The 23,867-nt window shown below is 37.0% G+C and overlaps 1 long non-coding RNA gene across 1 annotated transcript; it reads right to left on the bottom strand.

The window, feature by feature from the left end:
- Positions 1–22,293: 22,293 nt before the first annotated feature.
- LOC129767546 (uncharacterized) lies at positions 22,294–23,199 on the bottom strand. The gene is made up of 3 exons (XR_008741537.1): positions 23,063–23,199; positions 22,900–22,996; positions 22,294–22,829 (listed from the first exon to the last, which is right to left on the bottom strand). It is a non-coding gene; the product is annotated as an uncharacterized LOC129767546 (long non-coding RNA).
- Positions 23,200–23,867: the final 668 nt, after the last annotated feature.

The following is a 23,867-nucleotide window of genomic DNA, read 5'->3' as shown; positions in this document are numbered from 1 at the left end:
AAATTTGACCAATAGGAACTGACCGAATGTATAAAACACCTTTATCTCTGCTGTCATTTTAAAACTGCTTATCTTGAAAAATCCAATTTGGCCGCCGCTACAAAATAGCTGATTCCATATCATCTAAAAAAAAAGGATGATTGAGATATGTGTATCAAACGAGCGAATTTGATTTGGAGAACACACTATGTATTTTCTGCAATCCACTCAATATCGGTATTAAATGAAATTATTTGACTGATAGAATACAGTACAATGGTTTTATTGTAGATAAATATTCTAATGAAACAGATAATGTACTAAAAACTAGAAAATAAAAGAAGTAAAAAATTTTTTTTAAGTTAAACGGTTTAATTGTGATTAAACATAGTAGCAGTTAGCAGTTATCACACCTCTCCTTCATTAGTCTAGGGCATTGATAAGACTAAAATAAAATCGTGGGACATATGAAGTCGCTAATTGTGGATAATGGAAATCCAACGTGCCCCACGATTTTATTTTAGTCTTATCAATGCCCTAGACCAGCGGTACTCAACCTTTTTTTCAGATGGGCCACAAACACGTGGTAGTCATGGTGTCGCGGGCCGCTTGTGTCTAAAGCGCGACCGCATTGTTAACGTAAGAATTATGAATGTTTTTCGGCAAACATTATAGTAATTCAAGAATGAAAGCTTTTTAGCACAAATATTTGGTAGCACTGAGGGCCGTTGAATGAATGCACACAGTGAGGGAGAGGTTTCATTGTTTGCGAATGTTTCGCAAACTTCCAGTTTCCACAGAAGAACACAGCACTCACTGCTGAAAATAGCTTTTTCACACCCGGCTTCAAATGCGTTGCACTTTGATGACATTTTAAACCCTGAAACAATGCTCGAATTCACGAAAAATTAATTGATCGATCGGAATGTCACCATTAAATCATTCACGAATTATTAGTCATCTTGCTAGTGACCATTTGGCAGCGACAGCGGCAGCATTCCAAATGGTATTTGTCAAGGCCGAATGTTTTATTTAGTTTTCCAAATTGGCCTTTTTTAAAGCTAGAGGCGTATTAACTGAGGAAGTCTGAGAATCTGAGAGAGCCTCTATAATTCAAAACATCATCATCATTACTCCAATAAATCCGAACACGCTTCCAAATTTACAGAATCTCTCTTCCACCATAAATTCAACAATTTGTACGTGTGATTCAATTATACGCAACAATCTCCACTTATCTGTATGAAAACTCGCACCATGTTGGTTTTCATACCGTTATGTGAAGATTGGTTGTATTTTTAATATTTTTTATGCTTAACTTGTGCAAGCTCTGCACGTTCATTCAACATGGTAGCAATACAGAAACTGGAACCAGCCAGGGTAAGCACGATATTTATACTACTTTCACGGCCATCCGACGACATGCATCATCTACTGAGTTTTTATGATTTCACCAAAACTTATAGATTTTTGTGATTTCATTTGTTGGCTTTTAGCTGTGAAAAATTAGGTCAATAATTAACAAACATCACTTATACACTTTTTATCTTTTGAAAGTAATTGTAATACCACTTCTCTCAACCGGCAAAGAGATGTTAACGCTCGGATCCTTGCTCCCCAAATGTTACATATCGTTTTCGAAATTTTGAACTTGCACTCCAGTACAAGAATGATGTGGTGCAAAAATAAAGAAACACTCTCCACCAGACGGCGTGAAAATCAACACAGTGTCTCCACCGAACATACATCACTATGTGGATACCAGTCTTTCATTTGTCCTTTCTATCGAACAAAATGTCTGAAATCAGTATTGAGAAAGACTGCGGTCTTCAAGTTCGAATTAAAACTTCAATTTATTCGGCTTTAACTTTGAAAAAAAAGCCTATTTGGAAAACTAAACTAAACTCTGAATCATGAATGTTGTGAAATCCCGAATAGCTTGTTTATACTCGATAAATTAAAAAACGCTGCATTTTCTATTTCTATTTCATAAAACCGTGTTCTGTTTTCTGATTTTGCACCATTTCTGAAAGATATAGCCCTACGTAAAAAAATAGGTGATGATTTCATAGGTTTTCGTTATTGTTACACATTAAAAATAGTTTAAAATAAAGTAACACCAGATGGGCCAACCGGAAAAGCCTGCCGGCCGCAGGTTGAGTATAGCTGCCCTAGACTAATGAAGGAGAGGTGTGATAACTGATAACTGCTACTTGCCTAATTATTTGCTAGCTTTTAGTACATTGTTATGTTTAATCACAATTAAACCGTTTAACTTAAAAAGTTTTTTTACTTACTTTATTGTAATTGTAAAAAGGATTTACATCAAGTTGTACTTGCCGCAAGCATGGTTTGTATTTATGTTTGTACATAAGTGTTGAGTGATTCAAGTTCACAAACAACAATACCAAACTTTACAACCAAACTGTATTTCTGTTTCAGGTTTGAAGTGCTCTAAAGCTTGCGGTCATTGTGTGGGTAAATCTTGCTTGAATTGCTGTGTTCAAGACGAGTTGGAAGAAGATGACACCAATCTTTGAGGAATCAGATGATGATTAATGATTCAAAATAAACTTTTTTCGATCATGAGTTAAGTTCTACGTACTTTTTTTTGGGCATTGGAAATGATTACCTTGGGAATCTATTACAAACATTTTGAATCCTCAGTTAAACACACCACACCAAAATAAACATTTCTTTCAGAGATTGTTTTGAAATAACAGCTACGCGAGTACTGCAACTAACGAAAACATAAAACTCGGGGGAATTATTAGTGGTGTAACTCGCGTGGGGGTGGTCGTACAAAAAAAATTATAGAATCAAATTTATATAAAATTTCACGCTCTTTAAAATAGATATATAAAGCACCTTTATCGAAAAAAGTGGTAGGGAGCGAGAACAATGCAAAAAAACTGTTTCAGGGGGCAAAAATGTGGAGTTTTGGGGGAGAAGCATCGGTTCGATTTTGGTAGACTTTTTGTATGTTGATTAGGACACCTTCCCAAGCACTTTGGCGAAAAAAAAAATTCCGCCAATTTCTTACAAGTGAAACTCTAATTTTACTGGACTATATAGTAGTGTCGCAAAGTTTGAGTACCAGAGGGCGATTTTTGACAAAAAAAAATTCAAGATGAAATACAACTTGGATACATTTAACATAAAAAAAATAAAACCCCGATGAACGATGTGTAAGGGGGAATATTCTAGTCTAGAAATTTAAAAAAAACTGTTTTTTTCAAGTTCCTACAGTTTGGACATTCAAGAATATGCCTTTTGGAATGCTCATTATTTGCCGAGCGATTTCATTATTAGTGACACGACAGTGGTAACACCTTGACTCAAAACTTGAGAGGCGTTTTTCTCGAAACTACTTTTTTTAAACTGGCGTACATGATATCTCAAGTTCTACTAAACCGATGAATTTCAAATTTGATATGAACATTCTTTTATATCTGTCTATGACATGAACCACAAAACAAACCTGAAATTTTTATTTTATTATTTAAAAGATAACCGGCATAAAAATGTAGCATTTTTTCAAACGACAAAATGACACCTAAGTTATGTTTTGACTTGTCTGAGGCTCATACCATAGCGACATCTTTACTCAAAATGAATTCATGGGGATTTTTGGTTATTTTGGGTTTGGTTTTTTATTAGGTCGCTAAGCCGCTTAGCAGAGTAGTGAAACTACTCGAAGCTTTTGCATTCGGTTCGCTTTTATAGAAAAAAATCGTGAGCTGAGGGGTTAACGACCAGCTGTTCGAAAATTCGAACAGCAACTTTGACAATTTTTCACATCTTTGAAAAGCAACCATGCGATAATGTTTTTACTGTTCCAAATGATAGCCTAATTTTTACTATGAGTGGAAAGTGCATAACCTAACATAGCCCAACAAATAATAAAACCTAATAAAAAGTAAAAATATGTAAATTTTGCTACAGTATTACTCTGATAAAAGAACACACATTGTGATGTACGACGAATTTCATGCCAACTCGTCTTACGAGTTGGCAGCACCATCTCAGATAGTAGTGAAACATTGTGGGTGTAAAGACATGGATCATTTAAGCAACTTTGCATACTTGAAATATTCGAAAAACGATGAGTCTACTTTTTGGGAAAAAAACATTCTTTTTCTTATTTTTTTACAAAAATTTATAACTTAAAAACGATGATACCTGCAAAATTATTGTCAAAGGATGAAATGTAGGAAATTGTTTAAATTTTCACAAAAAATTAGCAAAAAAATTTCGCTGACAAAAAAGTTATTTTAAACATTAAAATTCAGTTTTCTCAAAAATGTATTTTTTTTTTAAATACCCATATATATATATATATATATATATATATATATATATATATATGTATATATATATATATATATATATATATATATATATATATATATATATATATATATATATATATATATATATATATATATATATATATATATATATATATATATATATATATATATATATATATATATATATATATATATGAATAGCCTTTACAATTTCCAACAAGTCGTCCATACATCGGAAGATGGGCACTTTTACAGGGAAAAAGTTTTTCAAACAACAACTTTTTCATGTTTTCTTCGAAAAAAAAACAACTTATCCTAATTTTGTTCAGAGTCAACATAGCGATATAGTATATTCAACAAAGTTTTAGAACTTGTTAAAATATAAACTTTTGTCGAAGACATCAACTTTCTATCTTTTATATTTTTCAGAACATATGTCATTTTTGTAAGAAACTCCTGAAAAAAAAATGTTTTGCTCGTAACATTTTTGTGTATAAATTCTCACGTTTGACTTGTTCTTGACATGTTTCTAAATAGAGAAAAGTTAGCAGAGCATTTAAAATGTGATAATTTGTACAAAAAAATTGTTACGAATTGAACATTAATAGCATTTTTTCAAAGAAAAAAATGAAAAAGTTGTTGTCGAAAAACTTTTTCCATGTAAATGTGCCCATCGTCCGATGTATGGAAAACTTGTTGGAAATTTTGAAGGCTATTTATATCTATTTCTTTTAGAATTTTGAAAGCATGTGTTTTCAAGAAAAATGAATTTTAATTTTAAAAATATTTTTTTCCAAAAAATTTTTTGATGATTTTAATGAAAACCAAAATAATTTTCTACATCCCATTCTTTGACTAAAAATTTGTAGAACTGATATTTTTTTTGTAGGTTTTTTAAAATTTTGAGTTTTTTCAACTTTTTTTCGAAAAATCTTATTTTAAATACAAAAAGATGGTCAGAAAATTAAATGTAGGAAACTACTTATGTTTTAATTAAAAATTATCAAAGCATTTTTTGGAAAAAATTTCATTGAAAAAAAAATATTTTGAAAATTAAAATTCATTTATCGCGAAAACAAATGCTTTTAAAATTCTGAAAAAAATAAGTATAAATAGAATTTCCAACAAGTTTTCCATACATCGGACGATGGGCACATGGAATTTTTTTTTCAAACAACAACTTTTTAATTGTTTTCTTTGAAAAAATACTATTAATGTTTAATTCGTAACATTTTTATGTATAAATTATCGCAATTTACATGCTCTGCTAACTTTTCTCTATTTGGAAACATGTCAAGAACATGTCAAACGTGAGAATTTACACACAAAAATGTTACGAGTAAAACATTATTTTTTTAGGAGTTTCCATAACTATAAAACTATAAAGGATAGAAAGTTGAGATCTTCGACAAAAGTTCATTTTTAATAAGATCTAAAACTTCACCGAATACACTATATCGCTATTTGGACTTTAAACAAAATTAGTATTAGTTGTAAAAGAAAACATGAAAAAGTTGTTGTAAAAGTGCACACCTTCCGATATATGGGTGACTTGTCGAAAATTGTAAGGGTTATTCATAGAATTTTTTTGAGAATTTCAAAAAAAAATGTATTCGAGAGAAATGAATTTCGATCTGAAAATATTGCTATAACTTTGTTGAATCCATTAAAGCAACTATCTGTGCAAAGTGCATAACCTAACATAACCTAACAAATAATAAAACATAATATGTAAACTTTTCTACAGTATTACTCTGATAAAGGCAAACACATTGTGATATACATTCTGTCACATATTGGGTTGCTCGGAAAGTAATTGCCGATCTTTTTCATTACAAATGAAATACGATTTTGTTGTACATAGTAGAATGAACGCATAAAGAATATTCTACAAACAAATTTTTATCTTGGTATATGTAGATGTAGAGACGTCGGTTAATCGTTCGATTAATTCAAATAATCGAATATCTGAAATTATGATCGAGTAATTTTGTATCGAATAATTTAAAATCAAAATATGAATATATCGAATAATTGTCAATGTAATCGCGATTAATGAAAAAGAGAATCTTTCTCAAGGTTAATGCATTTTTAAGGTGAAGAATTAGCCTATATAATTTTTTTATCCAACTTTTTTTTTATCAAACCATCTAACAACGACAACCCGATAGACCACGCGATCAGAATGACAACGTGATACGTGATTATTACAAGAAATAAATATTCGCTCGATTAATCGAATATTGAAGAACAATTATTCGAATGAATCGAATATTATAAAATACCTCAACGATTAATCCATAATCGAATAAATGAAAAATTTAGACATCACTATGTAGATGTAGTGGACGAAAATATCGGGAAGATATGGAAAATCGATTTCTTTTTGTTTTGAAATAAAAAATATAACTTTCTTATCTTTAAAGATAGAGGTAAACATAGTTCGACAATGTTGTAGCCCCAATTATTTGAAACATCTTTGTAGAACAAAGTTTTTTCTTCTATCTCTTGAAATAACCGATATAGCGCCTTTTTTCTAAGTTACTTCAGGGTCACCATGAAAAAAAACTGGTTTTTTGTTCTAACTTTTATATTTCAAATTCTACATACAAACTATCTTCAAAAGATTTTTAGAGCTTACTAATACAAACATTTTTCGATGCAGAACTTGTCAATATCTCAGCTTCACTCAAAGTTATTGATATTTCTTCCCAAAGAATACGCTCTTTTCATTTGTTTGTCATTCTTTTTGGGGCAAACATAAAAAAATTTTGTTAACGGATTTTGGAAGAACAAATTTCACTCTATATGATATTTCATGTGATTTTCAGAGCTGCATTATTTTTTGTGTTTGAGTAAATTAAAATTGAAATCATGAGTTTTTGGGTGAAAACCCATTAATAATTTTCACAAGGATAAAGATATCGACAAGTGAATTACATAAAATAACGCAGTGCATCGCAAAATGTTTCTACTAGAATTTGAAATATAAAAGATTTTTTTCATTGTGATCCTAGCGCAACTTAGAAAAAAGCGCTATATCGATTATTTCAAGACATAGGATTTTTCCTTTGTTCTACAAACATGTTTCAAATAACTGGGGCTACAGCATTGTCGAATTATGTTTCCCTCTATCTATAAAGATAAGAAAGTTATATTTCTTATTTCATCGACAATTTTGGTCACCCTATTTTAGATAACATAAAAATGAGTGCTCTATCATATGTAACAACTTTGTCGAAGACAGTTTTTGTCTAGGGAATAACTGTCGACCTCTAAATGCTAATTTCCACTTAAATGCACCTCCTGGACCATTGTGCAGTGGTAAACGAAAGCCGCCCGAAAGGGCGTCAAAATATTTTTGTATCATTCTTAAAAAAATTATGTTTTATGAGAAAATTTGCCCCATTAAATTACTTTTTGTAGTTTTTTTTTCATCGCCATTCGGAAAATTATTCATTTTTTTAATGCAAGCGTTATAATAAAATCGACACATATTTCAACAGCTTGTTTCGTTATCATTTTCATTTTCAACGCCATGAAACAGTGTCTTATTACTCAAAATGGTACTCTTTCGGAAAATTAATTTGATTTTTGGACACAATAGAGCCTTCTTTTTCATTTGACTACAATAAAGTTGATTTACAATTACATATTCATGGTGAAAAACTAAAAATATGTTTAATCACTTTTGTCTCAAATTCCGAACGGTAACAATGCAATTTAAAAAAAAACAATATAACTTTTAAACCACTGGACCGTTTCATGTGATTGATATATGAAATTGAAGTCAATTAGCTTGTCTTCTTTGGAAAAAATATTATGCTCATAAAAATAGGATTTTGCTTTTGTAATTATTGATTGTATTTGTTTCTTATCGTTTACATGGTTTCGGGACCAAGGGCGCTATATCAGTATCGATTCCTATAAATGATGTTAAAATTAAGTCTAACTCAAAGAATGTCATGGTTTTGAATATAAATTATTTATAACATTAAAGTTCAGTAAATTTACATTTAAAAATTATTATTATTATTATTATTATTATTATTTGTTTTATTTCATCCAACGTTTATAGTCTAAATGAAGAGTACTTAATTCTAATTTCTTCGTAGCCTTGTGCGAAACTGAGCTGAGTTCTCATTAAAATCAAACATATAAAATACGGCATTAAAATGACGCATGATCGCTCGTATTGGTTCATTACCACTGTAGTCCTGTCTCCATCGTGGCAGGCGAAAGAATTCGAAGGTCCTAAGTGCGTAGCCAGGAACGTTTATGTCCACTAGGGCCAGAAGGTTTGGAGCGTCGAATTCGGCGTTCAGCAGCTTAGCAGCAAAAACAGCTTTCGCATTCTTCCTCCTTTGTTCTAGTGTTTCCAGTCCTAGTAACTGGCATCTGTCCTGGTAGGGCGGCAGATTGACCGGATCGTTCCACGGCAAGTTGCGAAGCGCAAATCTCACAAATTTTCGCTGAATGGCCTCTATGCGATCGGTTGCGGTACTGTGATACGGATCCCAGATAATCGAACCCGTCTCAAGAATGGGACGAACCAGACTGACATACAGCGATTTCAGTGTGTAGGGATCTTTGAACTCTTTCGTCACCTTTCCAATAAAACCAAGCTGTCGTCGTGCCTTCGCAATTACTTCTGAATGATGGTTTCTGAATGTTAAGCTCGAGTCCAAAGTAATTCCGAGATCGCGCACCGTCTGCACACGCGTTAAGGGTGTTCCATTGATAACGTATTCGAATAGCAGGGGAACTTTCTTGCGATGGAAGCTGATGATGTTGCACTTTGGAACGCTGAGGGTCATGTTGTTGGCACGGCACCACAGTGCAAACGTGTCCAGTAGCTCCTGAAGCCGGCGACAATCATCTTCGTTATCAATGATCACGAAAATTTTTGTGTCGTCAGCGTATATAAGATAGCACCCGTTCTCCAGAAGTAAAGTTGCGTCATTCATGTAGAGCGAGAATAGCAGAGGGCCAAGATTGCTTCCCTGAGGCACTCCTGAGGGATTACAGAACCAGTCTGAAGTTGATGATCCAACCTTGACCGCAAGAGCTCTATTACAGAGATACGACTCCAGCCATTGAACAAAGTTTCTAGACGAGCCCATTTTACGCAGTTTACGGAGAAGAATTGAGTGGTCAACACGATCAAAGGCTGCTTTCAAGTCGGTGTAGATTGTGTCCACTTGTTTACGCTGTCCAATATTTCTGAGACAGATCGAAGTAAACTCAGTAACATTTGTGGTTACACTCCTTCCGGGATAGAAACCATGCTGGTTTGTAGAAATGTGTCCTTTCGTTCTGTTGAACATAAAGTTGGAAACAATGATCTCCAGCAATTTTGAACATGCACAAAGAGACGTGATTCCACGGTAGCATCTGACATCTGTTTTGCTTCCCTTCTTGTGGACAGGAAACATGTAGGAAGATTTCCAGTCAGTCGGGAATTTGGTCAACGACATGGACAAGTTGAATATGCGCAGCAATGGTTTCATAAGTTGGACAGAGCATTTTTTAATAACACATGCAGGTATTCCATCTGGGCCGGGACTATTCGACGATTTTAGTTTCTTTACGGCTTTTACAAATTCTTCTGTTGATACCTCAAACGTATCCAGCTCAATCACGTCATATGGAGTGAAGTGCAGTGGGTCTACGGAATCTTCATTCGCTGGCGCAACTTCAAAAATAGAGCGGAAGAATTCGGCGAAAAGTTCACACTTCTCTGAACTAGTGTTTGCAACTTTTTGATTCAGATATAAGGAGATTGGAAGCCCAGTTTCCTTTCGTTTTGAGTTTACAAAATTCCAGAATGATTTTGGATTTCGTTTGAGGTTCCTTTCGATTGATTCAGAATATTTGCGGTAGAGTTGGTCGTTCAAATGCCTGTAACGGCGGCTAGCTATATGGAATACAATTTTATCTGGAAGAGAGCGAGATCTGCGGAAGGTCCTATGAGCGAGTTTGCTGCGTCGTTTCATTCTACGTAGTTCTTCGTTCGACCACGGCGGTTTCTGGGGTGGCCGGTTCGGCGGAACACATTGAGAAATTGCTAGACGAACAGATGCAGTGAATGTGTGGACCGCAGTATCAATATCGAGACAGTTCATTACAGAGGACCAGTCGATTTGATTTAATACAATAGACAACTGTGTGAAATCAGTTTTTGCGAAGTTATACCCTTGAAGATCGAAGACATCATTAGTATAACGCGTGGGAGAGCTGCAATTTAGGGTGACCATGAACGGCGGGTGGCATTCATCGATTGCAATGAGCGGGTCGTTCATACTGTCCAGCGTAAAAGCACCGTCTATTACTTCACTGACAAGTGAAAGGTCCAAAATGTTTCCGTATCGGTTAGGAAGACTATTGATTTGCCGCATATTGCAAGAATTAATACCGTCCAGTAGCACTGCTCCTGATCGACTAATTGTCGAGATAGCAACGTCTAGTGTGCAAAATGCGTTATCCGAACTGATCCATTTTAACCCTGGCAAGTTATAGTCACCAAAAACAATCATCATATCGTCTACGTTAGTCCTGGATGCGACTGACTCCAAACAATCAGTATGACGCCTCATAACCTGCACGTCGCTCGATTTATCCGGGGGGATGTATATGACACCAACAACAATTTTGCGATTTCCAATGGAAATACTAACCCACGCATGTTCTAGAAGAAGTTCGTTTACCTCGAAGGATGATGAAGGAATGTTCTTCCTGACTGCGATGAGAGCTCCACCGGAACGTTTCTTATCGCTAGTGAGCGTAGTACGGTCCCCTCGATATACGACGAAATTGTCGCCAAACAACATCCGGGATGGAATGACATCGTCGAGCCATGTTTCGGTGATTACAATGACGTCATATGGGGAAGCAGTAACGGCAGTCATGAAGTCCTCGATTTTGCTACGTAGTCCGCGAGCGTTCTGATAATAGAACGTCAGCCCAGGATTTTTCGAATTGTTAATGACGTTAGTAGTTGCAGGAGTAGATCTGGAAACGTTGGAACGATCAGGAGACGAAATATTCATATTGCATGCATATTTGCCTGAGAAGGATTGATGGGAGATCCCGTCACCAACCACGACCGAAGGGCCAGGACGACTTCGAAAGCAGGAACTATTAGAGGAAGAACTACCTGGAAGCACGACTTGGTCGGGTGGCTCAGGGACTCCCTTAGTGCTGTAGAAAATGCGTCCTGGATAAACATGACTACAGCTAGCAATAATGTCGTCTCCATCATGATTACCGTCGTGAAACTCAGTGTGAGCAATTTGCACGTTGGCGACGTCGTTGAGATTTGATGGATAATCAGGATTTTTGTCTGTTTGGAGTTGAACGTCACATGGTACCATGTTTGCATTGCCTGAGAGAGGTTGGAAGGAGATCCCTTCACCGACCACAACCGAAGGGCCAGGACGACTTTGAAAGCAGAAATTTTGATGGTGAGAACTACCTGGAAGCACGACTTGGTCGGGTGGTTCAGGGACTCCCTTAGTGCTAAGGGCAATGCATCCTGGGTTTAACCGATGACAGCTGATGGTGGTTTCCTTGCGGCAATTAATGGTGAGTCTGGATTCACAGTTGACAGCCTCCGAAATTTTTGTGGGCCATAATCTTCGAACTGACGGAACATTATTCCCTCCGGCCACGTCGTGGCATCAAGTGCTTTGCTCTTCAAAGCAGGATCGAGACCAACTTTGAATGAGACGAAAGACATGTTGCTGGTATCCGTCCCTCTGGCTACCAACTTCATCACGACAGGATCGCTGTCCATCTCCAAATTTGCTTTCACCATATCAGAAATTGCGTCATTCGTAACTACCGGTCGGATGCGCGACAAATAAAGCCAGAATTTGCTAGTCGGTTTTTCGCTGACAGGTACGGATATGATATCCGAGGTTAGCTGCTTCGAACCGGATTGGCACACAGATGATAGACGTACTGATTCAAATTCACGGGGTCGTTTGGCAGTACGTACCGACTCACTAGCGGTCGGCCATCTATTGTACTGTGGGGACTGCACCGTCAGTGCGGGCTTAGAAGAAATCTTCTTTATTTCCATTTGCAAATTGTTTATGGACTCCGAGAGCATAGTCAGTGGTGATTTTTCATCCGCAGTTTTAGTTATAGCTCGAAGATGCGAATTGTTGAACAAATCGGCGCATTTATCGCACATCCAATAGAGGTTTTTCCCATGAGTCGTAAAGTAATTCATGAGAGCGCGCGTCACGTTAGTGCAATTCATGTGGAACATGCAACCACAGTAACCATGGCATGTAACACGATCGAGGCCAGTAATAGGCCGGTTGCATTTGGCGCAATTATTTTCCATGCTTGATGAATGTGATGCAAAGCGCCTTACAGTAGACTACGATGTGCACGGTTAGCGTTCGATGAAAACTTGCACGCAACAATGCTTCGAAAGCGTAACAATAGGCCCAAAAGCTGTTGGCGAGGCGGTAGCGAGGAAGTTGTTTTGAAGGCAATTTCACAGGAGATGATAGCACGTAACACACACGATCAATGTTCAGATTGGATCGAACTTCACTGAAGACGCAACAAGAAAAACTCTAACAACGTACTCGACAATGAATTATAAATTAAAAGGACTATTGAAACGGTAAAAACGTGAATGAAAATTTGCTCGGTACAGCATACGATTACGATTACGATACCGTCAAATGTCACATACGTAGAAACTTGATTCATATATTTTTCTGCATTCTGCATAAATTATCATTTTATTTCATCCATTTATTGTAGATTCTTACCATTTCTAGCACTTAACATGAAAACAACAAAAAAAAATGTTGAAAAAACTACGAAAACTGAAAAAATAACGATGCTTTTTTTACAGAATTTGCTAACACAAACATTTTATCATCGGTTTTGACTGTCACTTTTTTGAAAATGATTAATATTATAAATTATAGGCTGTATCGATACCTGTAGATGATGTTAAAATGAAGGCTATAACCCAAAGAATTTCAGTGTTTTGATTATTCAATTAATTTTTACATTCAAGTTCAGTGAATTTGAATCATGCGTAGAAACTTGATTCATATTCCGAACACTACTTCAATATTAATTTTAATGAAGATTTCTGCATAAAATATCTTTTTTTTTTCATCCATTTATTGTAGGTTCATACATTCTCTAGCATTTAACATGAAAACAACAAACAAAATAGTTAAAAAAAAAAACTACAAAAACTGAAAAATGAACGATGCTGTTTTTTACGGAATTTGCTAACGCAAACATTTTATCCTTGGTTTTAACTGTCACTGTCTAATATTATAAACTATAGGCTGTATCGATAACTGTAAATGGTGTCAAAATAAAGCCTCAAAGAATGTCTGTGTTTTCATTATTCAATTATTAAAAGTTTAGTAGATTTACATATAAAAATGGACTGTTCGGAATATGAGACAAAACGAGACATCGATTCAAAATCCATTTTAAATTTCGATGTCGCACTTTGCTCTTAATTTTGTATCGAATGTAGTTCTGTCGTATCAGAGGAGATCCCATGGAGCAAAAGGTTATTTGTTCTGGTCTTCCAATTTATTTGGTAAGTGTATCCTCTTCTCCAAAGTCAGTTCAGCGGTTTTCAGGAAATCCAAATCAGACTTTCCACTCCGGCCAGGTAAGTTTTCAATGGATAAATGATGACAACGGTGACGACAATGACGACAATGATGATGTTGATGGCGAGAACAGTCTGTATTCGTGCGTGAGCACGACCACGATCGAAAGAGAGTAATTCTCGTGGTGCGCATGAGCGCGAAAGATAAGCGAGCTTTTCCCGACCGCTCCCCGGCTGCACTGCTGCTTCGTGGTTCACGATGTTTACGATTTGTCAGTGGATATCGTCATGAGATATGAGGAAAGGGAGGGAAGTCTGTTGTTGTTGTATCCGCTGCTTGTTGTTGTCTCTGCCCCATCGCGGAATCATTCAGAACAGCAAAAAAAAGATTCTGATCTTAAGATGCCGGCACAAATTTGTTGCGCCTTGTTATTTCTAGTGCGATGGAGTGTGAACGAGGAAAAAAAACTTGCAAAAAAATGCGCCTCGAGAAGGTAATAAAGAATCCGGAAAGAGATTCGATCCATGCACAAGAAAAGAAACAAAAAAAAATCTTGTCTGCGAGAAATTTGCGCTTCGATTTTTTTTTGCGTGAACAAAGTTGAAAATTGAATGTTGCTTCGATGTGGTTCCACAAACGTCTGTGAAAAATTCCGAAGCGTACACGTGAGTGTTTCTATATTTTTGCGGCGTGAAATAATTGGTCTGAGTCAGTTGTTCGGCAGAACACAAACAAAAATCCAAAAGAAATTTCTGGCTTTGATTTCACCGAGGGATTATCAAATATGCATCACGTGGCAAAGAAGCGGAAAAGAGAGTTTATCCATTTACCAATTTGTGAAGTTTGTGTGCTTTTCCGACAACAAGCAAGTTATACAAGCAATCGCTCATAATTGGCTAGGGCGAACGATAATTGAGTTTTTTTTAGAGAACTTTTTCCTAGAGAGAAACAATTTCCATAGTAGCAAGCAAATAACAGACGAATACTATTTTAAGCATGAATAGCATGCAATGAATTATTCGTCCTCTTGCTTTGGGTGGATTCTTTTTTAAGATAATCATAATGACGACACATTACTCTAGCGAAGTAAAGAATAATGAAAGAAGAATTTGTGCGATATCTTTTTACATAAGAATATGAGAGACTGTATAAAATCGAATCCACTCTGTAGTGTTTCACCAAATTACGAACTTTCTCGATCATTTCAAGTGTTCGACTTGAAATAGGTATCGCTCATATCTCTCCCTTAATTCTAAAATAACTTGAAACTTAAATGATACATCAGTGTTTCACCAGTAGAGGGCTATCCATAGTGATCAAAATATTGAACATGAATCTCATAGTGATGTAACCATCAACAGCACAGCTTGAAAGTTATCTTTATTGGCAGATTAGTCTCAATTCCGAACACAACACTCCCCCTAGAAAGCGAAAGTGACCAACATCACCACCACCACCATTCCAGCGACCTTGTGCAGTGATTTGGGAAACAGCCTTCGCAGCCAATCGAAATGACAATGCTTGTGCGATGATCCTCCTCACTCACTCGGAAAGACAGATGTTAGCCGTTTTTTCTATTCTTTCTTCCTCTGTCTCGAGCTGCAATACCAGCAGACCAACGAAACAACGCACTCTTGTTCGCCGTCTGTTCGTCAGTGATGCCAGATTCTTTAGTTCGTGTAAATTAGTAGATTTTTTTTAATGTACCACTTTCGATGGATTTTTTACATTAATTTTCGATCATATTTCGTATAAATAAACAAATAAACTAAATTCTTCTGAGTAGAATCGTTGTGAAAAATACTCTACTACGAGAACCGAGCCGAAATTTGAGTTAAATTTAGCAGATTTTTTTCTATTGAAAATAATAAATAGTAAACTAATAAAACTAATAAATAATAAAACTTCACTATTTTTCTCAATTTGTTTTCTAGAATTTATTATACAGAAATTAAATGAAAATGAAAATCTAAGCAATGAACATGTAGGAAAAAATGAGAAATCGTTCACTTACAACTCGAGCATTTCTTAATAGATCGGAAAGCTGTTCACATCAGTTGATATGGAATATTTCAACGATTCCTTTATGCATCTATCACAATGAATAACATTTTATTTTACTTTAGATAAACAATTGGATAGTTATGAAATGGCAATTTGTGAAAGCCGGAAGAACTGTCCCGCTTTTGGAGCAAATCATTCATCATGCCATTTTCTTCATAGCAGATTCTGATCCCACCAAACACAAACAATTTACTTTCCGTCCGTAAAGATTTGGTCGGGCAAATTATGTGGTTGGTTCCCCTGGAATTACCTAAGGGCCTTGACGCTTAGGATTCTCGATATAAATCCATTTTTCAAGTCAAAATTCACAATCCGATGGAGCAATACCTTTCTTTCCTCATGCTGACTTTCATTTTTTCATTCAGCTAATTTTGAACCCATTTTTCGATCGTTTTCTTCTTTTTCCTTCTTGCTTCACTTCCGTGTATACCGTTTTTGTCTCTCAATCCAAGATTCGTTGTGATACAAACCCTTTATAGATATTTTCGAATTCTCTCAAATTATTTGCCCGTTTAGCGGCTTCTGGAAACTGGTTCAACAAATGGTAATCCTTGTAAAACAAAGAATTTTGTGTGCAGGTTTTTCCAAAATCTTCAATCTGAGATCTCCAGCTTGTCTTGTTTCGTAGCGATGCACATCCCTTCCATACCCTACCGTATTTTCCAAATATTTTGGTGCCATTCCTTTTGTTACACGATATACAAGAACTTATATGTTAAACTCGACTCGTTGTCGTACAGACATCCATTGCATTGTGATACGCAACCGTTGTACTTCGTCACTTGAACACGATTTCCCAGGTAGCTGCCCAACCACTTCGGCACGGTCCCACGAACACCGATGCGCCGCAGCACTCCCTTCAGCTTCTCCCGATCAATTGTTTCGAAGGTTTGTTTAAGTTCTACTACTTCCACTTTAGAGATAATAAATTCAAAACTGAGTCGCATGAATGATGTTTCCGAAAATCGGATTGCTCTTCTAATAGAGTTCCGGTACGTTCCGCATATGCTATCCACTTTTCCTTCACAATCGTCTCAAAAACCTATTCGTAAAGCGGTTAAATATTTATTCTGGCTTAGCCGATTTCGGTAGTTTTGGTATCGGAATTAGGATTGGTCGATTTTCTAAAAGGCACAGAGATCGATTCACTGATTAAATCGGTTCAATCATCTTGAACCGTCATGGATTAATCAATTCCATAAATTGATTGAAAATCATTATTAGAAATTCAACAACTGATATTCATCCAGAACTCCGTTCACAATAATCCCGTTGAATCCAATCGTGTCATACGTCTGGCATTTAGTCGAAATCTTGGTGGTAGTCCCAGTTCTAGAAAAGAACGCTTAAGCTCGACCTGATGTCACCATCCCATCTCGTCACAATTCTAGCTGTCAGCGTAGTGAATGTGATGATGTAAATGTAACTTGTGACCACTTGTTTTGTAATGACCAAACTTACAAAACTGCTCCTTTCAAGTTCACGACCACTAATTCGAAAGGAATCCAATGTTTATGAAATTTATCAAGTGGTTCTTGGCGATCTTAAAATCAATGTTCATTGAAAAACAAATTTAATTTTTTTTCTCTGTGATCAAAAAGATCGAAAAGAAATTTCACTATATTCACTATCACTAATTTGACATCCTCGAGAGCATTCCAAATGTTGACATTATGTTTACAAAATTTACCAGATGGTGAAATTAAAAGCGATGTACACTGGAAAAAAAGATCGAAAAAATCGAAAAAAAGATCGATCTTCACGATTTTTTCAGGACCAATAAACCGATCCAAAAAATCGGAGATCCCAATCCTAATCGGAATCATCACTGTCTTCTTCCAAGCTTCTGGGAACATAACATGCTGAAGAGAACCGTTTACAATAAGAAGTAGTTGGTTCGCAATTACATCAAATAAGTCAATCATCACTCGCTTCATAACATTATCTACTCCAGCACAATCCTTTAGATTTATAACCGTTTGCTTAAGCTTCCACATATTGATCGGTTGGAACTCATCACAGCAACTTTGTGATTCTTCATTTTCTTCTATTAAGGGTGATGGCGATGGGATCATGTTATGGATTTCTTCAACGCTTTCCACGAAAAAAGTATTGATCAATTTAGCTGCTTCAACTCCAGAACATTTCACATCGAAAATAACTTCCATTGTTAAATCTCCTCCATGTTTTATAAATGATTTCAGTCATTTCCACCTTTGCACACTTTAATTTATACTCTAATGTATATATTAGGCTGTCAAAACAGTCCTGCGGTATTTTTTTTTTTTTTTTGAATTTTCATTTGTTCATAAAATTAGTGACAATCATCTGTTTTAAGTCAGATATGCGCCGTTTTGTTCGATGACTTGTTCCCAACGAGATGCCAACTTCATAATACCCCTGTTATAGAAGCTCGCTTCCTTATTGGTAAAAAACTCGGATAGCCATTTTTCACAGGCCTCTTTTGTGGCTAACTTCTGACTACCTAGCTCGTTCGCCATGGACAAAAACAGGTGGTAGTCACTTGGTGCAAGGTCCGGACTATACGGCGGATGCAAAAGAACCTCCCATCCGAGCTCCCGGAGCTTCTGGCGCGTTACCAATGAAGTGTGTGGCCTGGCGTTGTCCGCTTCAGCGGGCTTCGACCACGACCGTTTGCGCTTCACGTTGTCGTAAGTGACCCACTTTTCATCGCCAGTCACCATCCGCTTCAGAAACGGGTCGATTTTGTTGCGATTCAGCAGCGATTCACATGCGTCGATACGGTCAGAGATGTTTTTTTGCGTTAACGTGTGTGGCACCCATACATCGAGCTTCTTTGTGAATCCAAGCTTCTTCAAACGGTTAATAACGGTTTGATGACTTATCCCCAGCTCTTGGCCGATGCTACGGCTGCTACTATACCGGTCTTTCTCGGATAATTCAGAGATTTCAGAGAGCGTGACGCATCTTCGACGACCTCTACACCATAACGAAAACGTTGAAACCATCGTTGTGCGGTGGAAATGGAAACTATATCGGGTCTATAAACTGCACAAATTTTATTGGCAGCTTGAGATGCATTTTTGCCTTTGTCATAGTAGTACTGTAAAATATGTCGGATTTTCTCTTTATTTTGCTCCATATTTGCCACACTATAACTCACGAACGACTTAACCAAACAAAACACTATCAAGGACTATATTATAGCGCGCAAAAATACCTTTCCAACAAGCTATAGTATGACTCGATACAATGAATACAACTAGAACTACGCGCTTACAACGACACCTCGCGGAAATACCGCAGGACTTTTTTGACAGCCTAATATATGTAGTACTATATATGTACTGATTTATTTTTGGAAGCTCGAAGCTCCCGTACATAAGCGTTCCGCAGTAACCTATACTGTATCAAATCACATAGGCTTCTGCCAACTGCTGCCAACTCCTAAGACGAGTTGGCACGAAATTCGTCTGCTATATTGTACCTTCAGGTTATTATAAGTTCAGGTCCTTGTAAAATTCTCCCAAGGGCAAGAACTTCTTAAAACACATTGATCAGTTTTCGACGCGGAAGCAAAAGTTCTGTAGGATAGAATAGCAACCCGATATTCTGATTTCTTTCTGATTTTTATTTTCATTCTTGCTGATTTTTAAAAATTATAGTTGACAACCCTGTTCAACAGAGTAGTGAAATTACTTGATGTGTGGCCCATCGAAGATAAGCTCTCTTGGAAATTAAATCATAGGCTAAGCCTTAGCAGCTAAGCGGTTAATGCAAAAATAATGAGTTTCGTTTAACTGCACATTTTACTTTGGCTGTAAAGGAATCGTAACGAAAGAAAGTTGAAAACAAAATGTTTATATGAATTCGTTGATATTGTACTTTGATTGGTAGATTGTGCCTACGAACATGTATTTTCGTAAAAATAAAACAAATCCAAAGACTGATAGGTATTTCCAAAGATCTGGCATCTCTGCGTCCATTCAATCAATGAATTTTAAGAGACGGCGGTTTTTCTTCGGACCTACCAAAACTGGTTGCAGCTGTTGAAATTCCAACAGGAAATTCTTTCTACCATTAGGTGTGTGTTTAAGCAGTATTTTTTCTGCTTCCAGCTGTATTTTTTCTTCCAAATCTGATTCACCTATCTGCTGTTTCGTTCCGTTATCAGCACACTTTTTCTTGACGTTGATAAAGGACGTGATTCAACCTTTCGATAACAGTTGTTTCTCGGGAAAAAAAAATCCAAACCAAACAAACCATGGACGGAATCGTAGACCCAACAAAAAAGATTACACAACATGCAGAAAAACCACTATGTTGATCTGTGGGACTGGACACCCTTCGGGGTCGAATGGAAAACTAACAGCGGCAAACAAATCGCTGACGGAATGTACCGTCTGATGGTGAAGGCATATACATTATTCCGTATACTGCGTGTTGAATGTTTGTACAATGCAACTCAACGATACATACCCAATATAATACCGTCCATTTGCTGGAGCACCGCTTCAAGAATCTTACTGGCCTCGACGTCCGAGGGCATTTGGCTTCTGGTTGACATGGTCGAAACACCGTTGAACCCGAGAGGCACTTACACTAATAAATACTTTCTTCTCCAATTATCTTCTGAACAAAGGCACTTGCTTTCGCTATATTATTGCTAATCGCAATCAAGACACTAATTATCACTTATGAAATCATCCGTAGGCACCTTCTTCTTGGTGTACAACTAGAAGCACTTTTACACGTTCAACACGAGATCCACTTTAGGGCACCGCCACCTATCTCACCACGGGCTGCGACAATGGCACATAAAAACACACTCTCTTGAATAACCATACAGTTTTGCACCTACAATTTATGACACCACCGTTTCTCGCATGTGGGCCACGACGAGCACATCAGCCTCTAACTTTCAACGCGCTGCTGATAGCAAAACAAAAAACAAAAGCTTTACACCTGTGGAATTCGGGTGACATGCATGACGTCATTCCCGCACTAGTCTGCCCATTCATTCAAACCCGCGGCGCGATTCGCGCGATTGTCGAAACTCTATTCGGTTCCCCGAGACTTGCACAATTAATTAAGCCTCGTAGTCGCGGTCACACAAGAGCAAGTACGTACAGAAACAAACGAGAAAAAAAAAACACTCGAACACGATTGTGCAGCGCACATACGACGACAAATCATGCAAACTGACCGGTCTGTCTGTCTGTGTTGTGTATTGGTCCCCGTTCCCCGAAAGCTGCTCCTCCGACGAGACGCTAAGCACCACCGATTGCGGGGTAAATCAACCGAAAACAACTAAATTTGAGCCACTCGAACCGATTCGCGCACTCGGGTGGCGAGGGCGGCGAGAACGGTCAAAGAGCGCGCGGGGAAAACCGAAGGCGTCGAAATTAGGAAAAACTCGCGAAATCAAAGCACCGAACCAAACTCTGAACTAAACTAATCGAGGGGGATGTGTGCGAAGCGGAAAGAAAAACAAAAACACGTCTTAGGCCGCTTGTCGTTTCGCGTTTATACACAGTTTGTGTTTAGTCGATTGCAAGCTGTCGGCCTCCCGGTTGACGTTTCATTTCCCTTTTATTTTGATGCAATTTGTTGGTGGTGTTGGTGTGGTTCGTGTTTTCCTGACGTTTCTACAGCGTTCGCTGGCGGCTGTTTTTAGGTTGGCAATGCGTTCCAGTGGGTCATCTAGCGGAAGATAGCGCAAGATTGAGAGAAATAGAGGGGATCTTTCATTCAATTTGACCGTTTTGGCTTCTGCATGTACAGGAGAAGTGTTCAATACGCACACTTAATTTTGTTCCGCACCAATTGAATTTTTCGTGACAGTTGGCCCTTAAGACCGATTACACATTATCCGGTTTCTGCCGGACCGGTTTCAAAAAGCGCCGCTGGGTTTGGACGGATAACCGGATAACATGCATTTATTTATATAGTGGAATAACAGGTAAACATTGCAAATATTTCAGCTACATGCAACTGATTGCATATGGAAAATCCTGAAACCACAACTGCTGCGGCAACCACGAGCCTTCCCAAATTTGTGTCCATTGGAGAGTACATTCGGCCGGGGTTTGGTACGCCAAGCCTCGCGTACACTACTCGCACATCAGAGCGGTGTTCTTATGATAAATAAACATGAAAAACCTACTGGATGAAAAACATGGCTGTAATAAACAGTATTACAAAAAAACTAACTTTAGTCCAGTTGCGGTGTACTGATCCACACGCTAAGTTCTTTTATTTCCAAACATACACAACTAGCATGATTTATTTCACACGCTCTGTTGCAACATATTTTTTTCAACAGTCTCAGAAACACGGTTAGAGAAAAGTGTACAATTTGATGAACCAATAATTATATCATTTCGTAACAAGCTGGGGGGGCTACTTAATTATATGTGGTATGTGTTCAGTTCCTGTGATTATCCTTAGAATTTACCTACGAGAGAATATATGCTTATTCATCCATTCTAGACTGTCTATTTTATTCCACCATTGCAGTAATAATTCTTACGATTAAAATTACATAGTAATTTTCCTTCAAACACTATCTCACTATCTCTTCGTCCAGAAACGCGCTCAGCATACATATGTCGCAATTCCTGGTGCACGTACTCCTGGAGCAAGGGCAGCTTCTCGAACGCATTTCGCTTCAACGCACAGCTGTTAATAAGCGGAACCTGGGCGATGAATGACGAATCAGAAATGCCAACAACTGGGTGATTTCGCTCTATCTGAACCGATACTTTTGTGTCGGACAGGGGAACATCTTGATCGCCGAGCACAGATCGGACAGTTTTGGTTTGAGTTCCTCGAGTCGAGTTGCGGACACCTCATCGTCGATCGTGTTCCGGGTCAGGTCGAACTGTGTGAAATACCGTATAAGAATCAAAAGAGAGAACTATTTTGGTGTGTTTAATTGAACAAAAACTGACCTTCACATTCAGCTCGATGAAGTCGCTCAAAATTTTGCCCTTGATGAACCAGTTGGAAATTTGTTTCACATCCTTGATTTCGAATAAGGGAAGTTGTCTGTGAACAAAACAAAAACAGAGGTTAATTAAGAACTCGATCAATTTGTCGAAAGACACTACCCACCGTTAATAACACAATCCATGGCAGTATACTCCATGATGCCCTCGTGCGCCTGTGACCATTGCTTCGCTTTGATCAGAAAGATTCATCACTTAACTTGTTCCATAGCAGCGAAATAAAAATTTCGGCATCCATATCACTTGCGACTTCTGAATTGACTCAAACATCAATACCACACACATACTAATGCATGAGAGGAAAAATTACCTGAATTGTACTGATACTAACAGACATGACAAACAACTGTCAATTCGCGTGCTTTTTTTTGCTTCGCTTTTGGGAAATGATAGTGATAATGGATTTTCAGGTGCAGTAAACACATATATAAAATAAAAAATTATGAATGAAAATTAAATTTTTCTTATAAAATATGTTTTTTATATAATAGGGTAGCACGTTTTTTGCAAGAGAGGAAAAACCCCGGAACAATAATTATGTTTGATAGTGATTTTATATTACAATATTGAGTTTTAGTCATACATCAGCAAGCCGTGGAATAAAGGTGACGTATAATTTTCATCATAACGAATATTGCAGATTTTCTTTGTGACTTTTTCTTGTAAGCCATTTCAGTGTTTGAAAGACTATTTCCGGAAGAAGTTGTGTACTTTCCGCTGTTTTGACCCTCGGAGCAGAATTTCTGAAGATATTCAATATTCAAAACTTTTTTTGACGGAATTTGGAAAGAAGCCGGAATTATTTTTCAAGTGTTTTTTGGAGTGTGAAGCTTCCATTGGACCCGCTTCAAGGATTTTAGAAGTTCTCTGACATTCATCTAGATACATTTAAGATAAGTTTTCGTTTTATT

This window comes from Toxorhynchites rutilus, chromosome 2 (assembly GCF_029784135.1).
Source record: "Toxorhynchites rutilus septentrionalis strain SRP chromosome 2, ASM2978413v1, whole genome shotgun sequence".
Classification (NCBI taxonomy): Eukaryota; Metazoa; Arthropoda; class Insecta; order Diptera; family Culicidae; genus Toxorhynchites; species Toxorhynchites rutilus.
This window is presented reverse-complemented; position numbering and strand designations above follow the sequence as displayed.